General features: G+C 47.5%; 1 protein-coding gene across 1 annotated transcript in view; it reads right to left on the reverse strand.

The window, feature by feature from the left end:
• The window catches only part of DZIP1L (DAZ interacting zinc finger protein 1 like), an 82,331-nt gene extending 72,350 nt beyond the window's left edge, over positions 1-9,981 (reverse strand). Inside the window, exon 1 of the mRNA XM_068280408.1 lies at positions 9,877-9,981. The gene's annotated coding sequence lies outside the window, so the exon portion shown is untranslated. The remainder of the gene's footprint in view (positions 1-9,876) is intronic.
• Between the last annotated feature and the right edge of the window lie 2,297 nt (positions 9,982-12,278).

The following is a 12,278-nucleotide window of genomic DNA, read 5'->3' on the forward strand; positions in this document are numbered from 1 at the left end:
CTTGATTGATGTGTGGGAACTGATTTTGGATGATTTTTATGTGACTCCGAATTCGCAAATTTGGCGTTCTGACCCGCCTGCTTCAGCACCTTTGGCTGATTCAGCAGGTGATTCGGAGCTCTTTTTGTGTGAAATTGAAGTTCCTGCAATTCCACCCTGTACCATGGATAACTCAGTGTTACTTCCCAGTAAAACAGAAGCCACTGATACATTCTTAACCTTGCCCTGCGCAAATTTCTCAGCAGAGAATCCAGAGGTCCTGCTGACTTCCGAGTCCAGCCTAGCCAGTACTCATGACTCTTTGTTTAGTGAAACAGACACCAGAAAAATCTTGCCTGTCTCTGCAAACACTTCTGCAGAAATTACCTGTGTTAATAAAGTTCAACTCCTGTCTGATCCAGCAGATGCCAGTAGGTGCACTGCATCAGTTTCCGAGTCCCAGCAATCCTGTCTAGTAAACTCAGAACCCCAGCATCTGAATTTTCCAATTTTACAAATGAATGGTGATTTAGATGCGCAAACATTGTGTCTTGATCTTCCTGTTTCTACACCTCGCTCTAGTTTCGTGAATAGCTCAGAGCATCTGCTATGTGAACCTGAAATCGCAGAATTATTACCTTGTTCAGAAAATTTTCCAATAAATTTGCCCTGTACCATGAATTGTGCAGTAGATCTCTCCAATGAAACTCAGGTCACAGAATCATTATGCTGTCCAGCAGGTGCTTCCATGGTTTTGCCCTGCAATATGGACTGTTCAGTGATCCTGTCCAGTGAAGCTGTGGTCGCAGAGTCTTATGCTTCACCCAGTACTTTGGATACTTTAAACCCTCTAGCAGAGGAGGCTGAAGCACTGCTTACCTCAGTTGGTGTTGCAGTAATATTCACTTGTCTAGCAGCTGTTTTGGAATTAAAGTCTGCTCTAATAAAACTTGATGAATTTCTGCCCAGCACAGCAGAAGCCATTGAAATATTGTCCTCGTCAGCAAGTGTGTCAGATACCTTGTCCTGTACACAGTCTGATTTAACCAATGTTGTTGAGTCCCTCTCCAGTGTTGTAACAGCCGAGGAACTCCAGCCCTGTCCTCTGAATGTTTCAGAAGTCTTGCCCTGTAACATGGATAATTCTGATTCTCTGGTCAAAATAATAGAAATCTCAGAATTTCAGTCCGGTCTGATGAGTGTTCCTGAAACCCAGCCCTGTATCCTGAAAGATTCTGGTTCTCTGGTCGCTGTGGCAGAGGTTCCAGAGTTCCCTTCCTGTCCAGGGAATTCCTCAGTTTTGCCTAGTCCAGTGGGGGCTGCTGCAATACTGACTTGTTCTGCAGCGCCTCATGAGCTCCAATCCAGTGTATTAAATGAGTCTCTGTCCAGTCCAGAGGTAGTTGTGGAGTCCCTGTCTGGTTCAGTGCATACATCAGAAGATTTGTCCTGTCTTGTTAGTGCCCCTGAATCTGATTTGTTACTGACTTTGCTGGAACCAGCGACATCTAAGTCTGATCCAGCATTCTCGTGTAAAAGTCCAGTAGTTGCGAAGTTTAGTCATGATGATTTTTTTTTGGCCAGTCCTGGTTTTGGTCCTGTCTTGGCTGACCCTGAGGCTCACAGTTCCTTGACATGCCCAGAGGTTTCTCTTGTGCCGGTGTGCCCAGATGTTCTTTGTGTGCCAGAATGCCCAAGTGTGTCTAAGGTGTTAGCGTGCTCTGATGCTTCCTTAGTGGGAACACGTTCTGATATTGCCAGTCTGCCTGCATGCCCAGAGATGGTTCTGGTCCCTGAAAGCCCTGATATTGATGTTTGTCCTTGTGGCCCTGACTCGGGAATTGCCCTAGGTTCCATAGGGGTTCTTGATGGTTCTCCATGTGAGCCTAAGGGGCATTCTGACCTATGGGGATCTCTTTGGAGCTTCAAGGTGTTCTGGGAGGTCTCTGAGAAAACTTGTCCTGGTGCCTTGGACTGGTTCAACAGTGGGTTTTGTGTTGGTAAAGACAGTACCGGTGGGCATTGCAAAGGCTTTGGCGTTTCTGAACTGTTCCTGGAAGGCGGTGGGTATCGCTCAGGGAGTTTCGGAGGGCTTTCTTCTGGAAATCATGGTTCTGATGGGTGTCACACTGGGGCTTGTAGTACTGATGGGCATGGTTCTGTAGGTTCTGGTTCTGATGGGTCCAGTCTTGTGGGGACTGATTCTGGAATTCGGTCTTGCCGGGCTGTCCCGGTCATCATGAATTATCAGTCAGACTGTTTTGTTGGAAATTTCAGTTTTGAAAAGCGTCTGGAATCCACTTTTAAAGGCGGGGGTACTGTAATGATCGCTGCTGCAGCAGCTATTACTGGAAGTATTAGTGCTGCAGCTCAGGCAGTTCTGATCTATTTCCATGCAAGTTGCATAGCTTTGTCTGTCTTTCCCTGCTGTCAGCTTGTGACTGATTATCATTCACCTGTGTGGGAATCTGCATGTCTGCTCCCATTGGATGACCTCAGTATAAAGATCTGCTTCCTGCAGGGTTTCCTTGGGTTTTCATAGCTTCAGCTTAAGCCTGTCTTGCTGTCGCTTTAGCCCCCGATCGTGTTTCTTGTTAAAGATACTTTGCTGGTCTTTGCATCATATATTGGTTCATTGCCAATATATATGCATACCAGCACGTTTATTATTTTCCTTGTATTTGTGTTACGTTGATATATCAGTGTTGCTGATATATACGTACACGAACTGTTTATATCCTGTGTGCAGTTAGTCAGCTTTCCAGCACGCTTTGGTAGGTTGCGCGTACCGTGACCACCCGTGCTGAGGTAGTTACCCTGCTCCTGGTTCTGTTTGTGGATTGCGTTCATCTCTGCGAAGAGATAACGAATCCTTCTGAATCCTGTTCTGTTACCGTTTGTGGATTGCGTTCATCTCTGCGAAGAGATAGCGAATCCTTCTGAGTCCTGTTCCCTGTGTTACTCCATTCTTAGTCAGCGTTCCTGCTTATGTCATATATCGGTTCATTGCCGATATATACATATGTTAGTCAGAAGTTACAAATAGTTTCATTGATAGCTGTAATTGTAATACGCTAGGAAAACATACTTATTGTATATTTATCTGTGTTACGTTCATCTATCTTAATCCTGCTATTTTCTGACTGTCCTGTCCTGTCTTTGTGAGGCACGCCATCGCCGCATCGCATTGGCTGCCTCATTCCAGTCTGTCTGGTTTTGGACGCTTGCTGTCGCTAAGTAGCCGCTAGCTAGCAAGCAAGCGTTCATTCTGTCTACCTGTCCTGATCTCCTCAGTTCTGGTTTGTGCGCTCAGCGCTACTTTGCGCTGAGACGTTATAACGAAAGCATTGTTTGTGGCTGTCAGATCTGCACCGGCTCTGTGCGCCACAATCTCCTATTGGAGTCAGTCCTCCCCTCCACTATACTAGGGATAGCCTGTTTCCTGGTGCTAGTGTGTGTACCTCCTCCACGCCAGCTCATGCGTTGCATGCTGACTGTGGAGAATACACCACCAAGCGTTACACAGGGCTAATGTAAAAAAAATAAGTTATTTATTCAGCATGATTAAAATGACAACACGTTTCACAGGTCTCAGTCCGCTTCTTCCGGTCAATACACGTGCCTTTAAAATATGGTCACAAGCATGGACACCAGAAATCTTTCTTTCTGGACGATGTCTGGCATCCATGCTTGTGACCTTATTTTAAAGGCACTTGTATTGACCTGATGAAGAGGACTGAGACCTGAGAAACATGTTGTCCTTTTAATAATGTTGAATAAATCACCTCCCTCCACCTTATTATTATTTTTTGTTTCATCACATTACCTATCTTTGGGCACCTCCACCCCCAGGACTATACATTTGTAAGATTCTGATTAGCTCTGATGACTTTCTGGTTTAACACATGATTATGACCAGCAAAGCAGGGCCTTACAAATCTACCAGCTGTTCTAACTGGTCACATGCTTCTACATAAGTTGTCCTAGGCAGGGCCATCAATACTTAGTGTGGAAAGAGGGTAGAACAAAGTCAGCAGCACAAACACCTTGTCAGGGCTCGTTTCCATGCAGCACAGAGCCCCGTGGCTCTGCACATCACTCACGCCGGGGGGTGGGGCTTGCTATCTCATTCATTATACTGAATGGGATCGCGGGCTGAAGCACCCCGAAATGCAGCAAACCATGTGCGGCGATTCAGCAGTGAATCGCCGTGCATGTATGGAAACGGCATGCAGTGCAGTCTATGCACTGTCTGCTGTCCCTGCGATCGCGTTTCCATAAGCGAGCATGAAAACGTGCTATAAGTCAGTGGGGACAGCAGTAAAATCTAATTTCTTTCCATGATGTTCACAAGTAGGTTTTTATCATTAGAGTAAAGTTTTGCTTTGAAGATTTTGCTGTGGCATAACTAAATTTCAAAGCATTTGTTAAACTTCTCTTTTTAGGCCTCTTTCACACAGGAAGCTGAAGGCAGTAAATTCACCCCCTATCAGCCACTTCTGGGCATTGGCCTGACGCTCACTAGAGCTTTGCATGAGCGGCACATAGAGGTGGGGACCGCGCTGAGTAATATCTGAGCAAGACCGTGGCCACACTCTGACATATCATGATGCCAGGTAACCACACTGCGTGTCAAGCACTATCATAAGTAAGGTTGCAAATGCTGTCATTTAACTTCCACCAGTTGGAAAGCACTTGGGGGGCAGCAGGTGGGAGGCTTAACTGCCCAATAAGTGCGCAGTTCATCCTCTCATGTCAAAGACGCCTTACATTTCTACACAATATGCTCTGCATTCAAATGAACGCAGATCCTAAGCCTTTAAAACTACTTCTAAAGCTATGTTAGCACCCAAACAAAATGCTTTTTCTTTTATTTAAAGTGAACCTGAACAGGTCGGGATACAAAAAGTTATATACTTACTTACGACTACGCCGTTGCCGCAATTGGACATATTCAACAAGAAATTGCTGGATATACTCTCACGGTCAAGCTCCCCACCATCTACAAACACGGCCATACTGCACATGCATGGCTGGCCGCGCCTGCTTCCACTATGTTTTGCTATCTGTTGGTGTCTGTTGTGTATTTTTTCAATGGACAGCAAGAGAGACCTAATTTGGTTGGAGGGATCTGGGGCAGATTTGTTTGATTGTGGACAAGTCCATTTGCAGTGCGGAGACCGGAAAAGTCATGCAGGACGGGACTTTGGAAATTTTATGAAGGGTCTCAGTTCCAAAGCGGTAAGGTGTGGTGTTCCCACAGATAAGAGATAAGTCAAATGACTGGGTGCTTCTAGTCTTATGTCTTTTGGGTGTTATTGAGAAGTGAGCACTCAAATAAGAAAATCTTGTCTGATCAGCACCCCTGACCAGTGCCAACAAAAACCAGTCCAAAGTACTCTCTGAGCATGCCTCTCTGTCTAGTCTCCATAACAGAACAATCAAAGGTACTTTGTTTTCTAACATATTTCACGCATGCTTGATCAGACTGAGTTCTAAAGAATTTTGAGGCCAAAGAGAATGTGATTTATCAGACCAGACTGCTGCTTCCTAGTTCAGTTCCACTGCTCATGTGCCAATTGTAAATGCCTTTGGTGGTAGCTGGGGTTGGCAACAAAGGAACTAATCAGTCAGTAGCTATGCAGCTCCAAACACTAAGAGGTCTGATACACTGTGTGTTCTGACATCTTAGGCTAGATTCACATTGTGTAGTTGTGTTGCTAGGAAAAACAGGATCGCAACACACAGGAAGGGGAAAAGTCGAATTACATGATTACATGATATTCCTGCAGTGCACCGCTTACAGTGAAGCATGCAGTACACAGAAAGTATTCTTTACTGTAATGGTGCCCACTAAAGATCTAATCTCTATTGTCAAATCTTACTATTTTTATGTGATATAAAAGACTGCCTAAAATATCCATTCAATATATTCACTGAGTTTTCACTTCTACTACTTAGATTTGGTAAGATTGGACAAAAATGATGGTGTCATTAGTGGCTACCATAACTGTTAATCTCTTTTCCACTTGTACACTTCTGTCCGCTTCTGTCTGCTTTTCAGCAACATGTATCAATCTGTAACATTGATGTACTGATAAAAGCAGACAAAAGTGCACAGAAGCAAAATGAGGCCTAAAGGTAACCTTTCCGTCATGTCCAGTAGTTATTCACCAATTTGACCTACAGTAGCTTTTCTATGGGGCGGAGTAAGGTGGGCTAGTTTTCCCTTTTTTATGCGCATCACTGAGGCTAGGAACACACTAGGCAGTGCGTGAAATCTCGCGTATTGCTGCATATGCGTTTGTGCGTTTTTGGTGCGTTTGCCATGCCTTTTATGTGCATTTGCGTTTTGCGTTTTTTTCCCCCCGCAGATGTGCTTTTTCTTGAGTTTTGCCTGCGTTTGAATGCGTTTGCTGTTCACATACACAAAACGCATATGCATTTTAAAAAGAAGCACATTGCAGAACGCAAAGATAGGTGTTTTTTCATGCAGCCCACTCACTTGCATTAGGTGCAGGGTTTTTTTCCCACAACGCTAGCGTTTCTGCCTAGTGTGTTCCCACCCTGTGTCTTTGGCACCCAGGATTCTTAGGTCCTTTTACCTTTTCTCCTCCTTGGGACGCACAAAATTACCAATATTCTTCTAGTTACAGAGGACAAGCGTGGCGACAAAATACATCTATCTTTACTTACCTGGGGCTTCTTCAAGATCCTAGAAGTCACGTGTGTCCCTCTCAGCTCCAGTCTTCCCGGCTGCCAGCCTCTGAAGTATCGCTGACCCCCAATGGTTTGGCATTTTCAGCACATGCAGGGGTAAGCGCAGTATGCTCCCAGGGACGTGCGCGCACACCTCGTGCATGCACAATAGATGCCGACCCATCCGCGGGTCCGCGATCTTTAGAGGCTGCCAGCGGGACCTGGGAGAAGACCGGAGCTGCAGAGAGGTAAGTAAAGATAGATTTATTTTGTCTCCTTGCTTGTCTTTCCTTTCCTTCTGAAAATTAAGAATATTAAGCCACCGCTCCCACCAATGCCTAACCATACCCACCAATATGTTGTGTGTCGCCAAAGGCTTGCAGTCGTAAGTAACGCCTCTGGCGCAATAAAAGAGCAGGCGCTGGGGCCGTTTGCTATTTTATTGAGTGCCACCATTGTCCATTACCACTGATAGTAGCTAGATGCGACTATTAGGCACAGGCAGCCAATGGCTGTCCTAGCCTACGGCTATGGCGGCCCATTTGGTGTCCTTTTTACACGTTTTGACTTCAAACTGCGTGCCCAGATCACCCTCAAAAGACCAGAGGCGTGAAAATAGCCCCTGCAACCGCTGGGGGGCCCACTCCTGCTTTCTCTCATTACCCACATGCAGAGTAGCTCAGGTAATGGGGTAATGTTTACCTGATCTGATCCAGCACTGTGAGTCTTCCCGATGCATCACAACCATACACTTTCTGCTGCCATTCGCTGGCTCCCGAACACATGACCAATGCGTGTCAGGGGTCGGGGCTGGCAAATGGAAGCTGGCAGCTGAGAGGGTGCGGCTGCAATGCATAGAGCACTACTGGAGCAAGTAAATATTACTCCAGCCCCTGTGCTATTCTGCGTCCGGGCAAGGATGTGTGGGTTGGGAGGGTGGGGTGGAGATGGGGTACTGCGGGGAGAAGTCTGGGTCCCCATGACAGTTTCACAGGGGGCCTCATGGGCTGTTGTTATGCCCCTGCAAAAGACTAGACGTTTTGGAGATGCTGCTGAAAGCCATGCACACATCTGGAAACGCTGGTACACAGTAAGCCTATAAATTGTACAGGTGAGATGACTTGCATATTCGAGAGTGATGCATTATGGGAAGCCACACTAGCCTTTAAAGGTGTCACTGTCACAAGTTAATCAGTATTATTCCCAGGGGTCTAGTCCTGGGAAAAGAGGTAAGTGGACTCACCTGGAAAACCCCTGTGCCGCGCGTAGCGCCCAAAAATGGGCGTGATCAAGCATAATGTGGGTGTGGTCACGGGTGGGGCCAAATATACATGACCTTAGCAGTGATGTAAAAGGTCTACCGGGGAAGTTTGAGCTCTGCCGTAGTGTATCCCCCCAAAATAGATGCAATCTGACAGCATTTCACCAAAAATACACAATCTGGTAGAAGTTCCTCCAAAATACAGATAATATGGCAGTGGTTCCCCCAAAATAGACAATGTGGCGGCAGCAGCAGTCCCCCCAACATACACATAATTTGGAAGCAGTTCCCCAAAATACACAAAACCTGGCAGCGGATCACCCAAAGTACACGTAACACCCAAAATGCATGTAATCTGGCAGCAGTGGTCCCCCAAACATACACAATCTGGCAGCAGTTCCCCAAAATACGCATAATCTGGCAGCAGCCATTCCACTAACATACACATAATCCGGTAGCTGTTCCCCAAAATACATAACAGCGGTTCCACAAAAATGCAGATAATCTGACAGCAGTTCCCCCAAAATAGGTACCCCCAGCATAGGTAGCCAGGTCTATAGGTGTCCCCAGTATAAGTAGCCATGAGTATAGTAGTCCCTAGTATATGTAGCCAGAGGTATATGTGCCTAGTATATGTAGCCAGGGGTATATGTCCCCAGTATATGTAGCCAGGGGTATACGTGCCCAGTATACGTAGCCAGGGGTATATGTGCCCAGTATATGTAGCCAGGGGTATGTGTCCCCAGTATATGTAGCCAGGGGGTATGAGTCCCCAGTATATGTAGCCAGGGGTATATGTGCCCAGTATATGTAGGCAGGGGTATACGTGCCCAGTATATGTAGCCAGGGGTATATGTGCCCAGTATATGTAGGTAGGGGTATATGTCCCAGTATATGTAGGCAGGGGTATATGTGCCCAGTATATGTAGGCAGGGGTATATGTGCCCAGTATATGTAGTCAGGGGTATATGTTCCCAGTATAAGTAGCCAGGGGTATATGTCCCAGTATATGTAGCCAGAGGTATATGTGCCCCAGTATATGTAATCAGGGGGTATATGTGCCCAGTATATGTAGCCAGGGGTATATGTCCCCAGAATAGGTAGTCAGGTGTCCCCCCAGCATGAGGGGAGCAGCACAGTGGAAGGAGAGCTGTGAGCAGCGGTGGAGAAGTCCCGCCCGCTGCCGGCTGCCTGCACATTACTTCTGGAGGGGACAGCGAGGGATGGAGAGCCTTAAGGTGAGGGAAGGGGGGGGGGAGATGGCCCCCCTTCTCCACTGCTGCTCAGAGCTCTCCTTCCACTGCGCTGCTCCCCTCCACACACACATGCCAGCCTTGCCAGGGTGGACGGCGTCCACCCTCGGGAAATAGTAAGTGGACGCCGTCCACCCGCATCCACGCCCCACTCGACCCCTGATTATTCCCTACTAGCAGACCTAAGCTCTAGGCCACCCTCACAACTCCCCTCCTTCCCGTGTCTGACGCCACATGTCAGCGCACATGCACATGCCCCCGCGCACTGCGCCTGTCCCCCTCCTGTCCCAACGGCCGACCATGCTGCACATGCGCAGTAGCGCAAAAGCACGGTCACAGGGACATGAGAGGACACAGAGACAAAGGCAAATTATTGAATACCTTTCAGTAGTTTTATTTTTATGGCTGACAGGTGTCTATCTTGTGAGTACCATACACTTTTACCTAGGTGGGACAGAATACACTTCCGCACAGATCTATTAGCAAGCAGCATAGGCTGGATAACACCTCACAAGCACTGTACAGGCAGACTGATGCACAGGAGAGAACTAAGGACTGCCATGCTTACAACTTGTTACATTAGGCAGCGGCCCTTTGTCCAGTGTTTGCCCTCCACCTAGAATCAGCGCATCCTCTGCACTCTACAGAACACACAGCGCGAGCTGCACATTCCCAGCTTCTCACCTGGGGTCACGCGGATCTCCGCTGCGGCTCTCCCGCACTCACGCCGCCGGGTCACTCGGCTCTCTGGATGCTGAAGTTTCCTATTCATCAATGTATCCAATGTAACCGATCATCTCCCCCGAAGCCAAGCTGTTACCAAAGCAACAGAGCGCTCCCTCCCCCTGCAGTGCTGCGCGGCCTCCAGCAGGGGGTGCATGGTGGCGGGAGGAGGGAGGTGAGCGGAGGGAGAAGCAGCAGCCAGGCGCAGGGAGGGAGGATGCTGTATATACAATGTGCTGCTGGGCTGATGGAATTTGGAACTGCTCCACAGGATACCAAATATTCTGAAGTTATAACAGATGACCCATTACTTTGATCTTGTACCTCACCCTATATAACGTCTTTCAAATCTAGAAAGCTTGTGACTTGTAGTCTTTCTGTTCAGTGGTGTAGCTGAGGAGCTTGGGGCCCCAGTGCGAACTGTACATGGGGTCCCAAGCACAACACTATTGATATAAAGTACTAAAAACCTCCCAGTGCAATTTTTAGTGTCAGTTGAGGTGTAGTTAGAGTAGTAAGGAAATTATTAGTTAAGGATTACTACTATTCAATGCAAATATAGAGGTGTTTATCAGTGGTGTGCAGGCAGGGGGGTAGCAATTAGTGTTGGGCGAACACCTAGATGTTCGGGTTCGCGAACGTTCGCCGAACATCGCCGCGATGTTCGGGTGTTCGCGCCGAACTCCGAACATAATGGAAGTCAATGGGGACCCGAACTTTCGTGCTTTGTAAAGCTTCCTTACATGCTACATACCCCACATTTGCAGGGTATGTGCACCTTGGGAGTGGGTACAAGAGGAAAAAAAATATTTGAAAAAGAGCTTATAGTTTTTGAGAAAATTGATTGTAAAGTTTCAAAGGAAAAACTGTCTTTTAAATGTGGAAAATGTCATGTTTCTTTGCACAGGTAACATGCTTTTTGTCGCCATGCAGTCATAAATGTAATACAGAGAAGAGGTTCCAGGAAAAGGGACCGGTAACGCTAACCCAGCACCAGCAGCAGAACACGTGATGGAACAGGAGGAGGCGCAGGAGGAGAAGGCCACGCTTTTTGAGACACAACATCCCAGGCCTTGCATGAGGACAAATAGCGTGCTGATACAGCAATGCTTTTTGCCGCCATGCAGTCATAAATGTAATAAAGATGAGAGGTTCAATAAACAGGAACCGGCAACGCTAACCCAGCAGCAGCAGCAGCACACGTGATGGAACAGGAGGAGGCGCAGGGGGAGAAGGCCACGCTTTTTGAAACACAACATCCCAGGCCTTGCATGAGGACAAATAGCGTGCGGATATAGCAATGCTTTTTGTCGCCATGCAGTCATAAATGTAATAAAGATGAGAGGTTCAATAAACAGGGACCGGCAACGCTAACCCAGCAGCAGCAGCACACGTGACGGAACAGGAGGAGGCGCAGGAGGAGAAGGCCACGCTTTTTGAGACGCAACCCAGGCCTTGCATGAGGACAAAAAGCGTGCAGATATAGCAATGCTTTTTGCCACCATGCAGTCATAAATGTAATACAGATGAGAGGTTCAATAAACAGGGACCGGAAACGCTAACCCAGGCCAGCAGCAGCAGCAGCACATGTGATGGAACAGGAGGAGGCGCAGGAGGAGAAGGCCACGCTTTTTGAGACACAACATCCCAGGCCTTGCATGAGGACAAATAGCGTGCGGATATAGCAATGCTTTTTGCCGCCATGCAGTCATAAATGTAATACAGATGAGAGGTACAATAAACAGGGACCGGAAACGCTAACCCAGGCCAGCAGCAGCAGCAGCACACGTGATGGAACAGGAGGAGGCGCAGGAGGAGAAGGCCATGCTTTTTGAGACACAACATCCCAGGCCTTGCATGAGGACAAATAGCGTGCGGATATAGCAATGCTTTTTGCCGCCATGCAGTCATAAATGTAATACAGATGAGAGGTTCAATAAACAGGGACCGGAAACGCTAACCCAGGCCAGCAGCAGCAGCAGCACACGTGATGGAACAGGAGGAGGCACAGAAGGAGAAGGCCACGCTTTTTGAGACACAACATCCCAGGCCTTGCATGAGGACAAATAGCGTGCGGATATAGCAATGCTTTTTGCCGCCATGCAGTCATAAATGTAATAAAGATGAGAGGTTCAATAAACAGGGACCGGCAACGCTAACCCAGCAGCAGCAGCAGCACACGTGATGGAACAGGAGGAGGCGCAGGAGGAGAAGGCCACGCTTTTTGAGACACAACATCCCAGGCCTTGCATGAGGACAAATAGCGTGCGGATATAGCAATGCTTTTTGCCGCCATGCAGTCATAAATGTAATAAAGATGAGAGGTTCAATAAACAGGGACCGGCAACGCTAACCCAGCAGCA

The sequence above is a fragment of the Hyperolius riggenbachi genome, chromosome 4, assembly GCF_040937935.1.
Source record: "Hyperolius riggenbachi isolate aHypRig1 chromosome 4, aHypRig1.pri, whole genome shotgun sequence".
Taxonomy (NCBI): Eukaryota; Metazoa; Chordata; class Amphibia; order Anura; family Hyperoliidae; genus Hyperolius; species Hyperolius riggenbachi.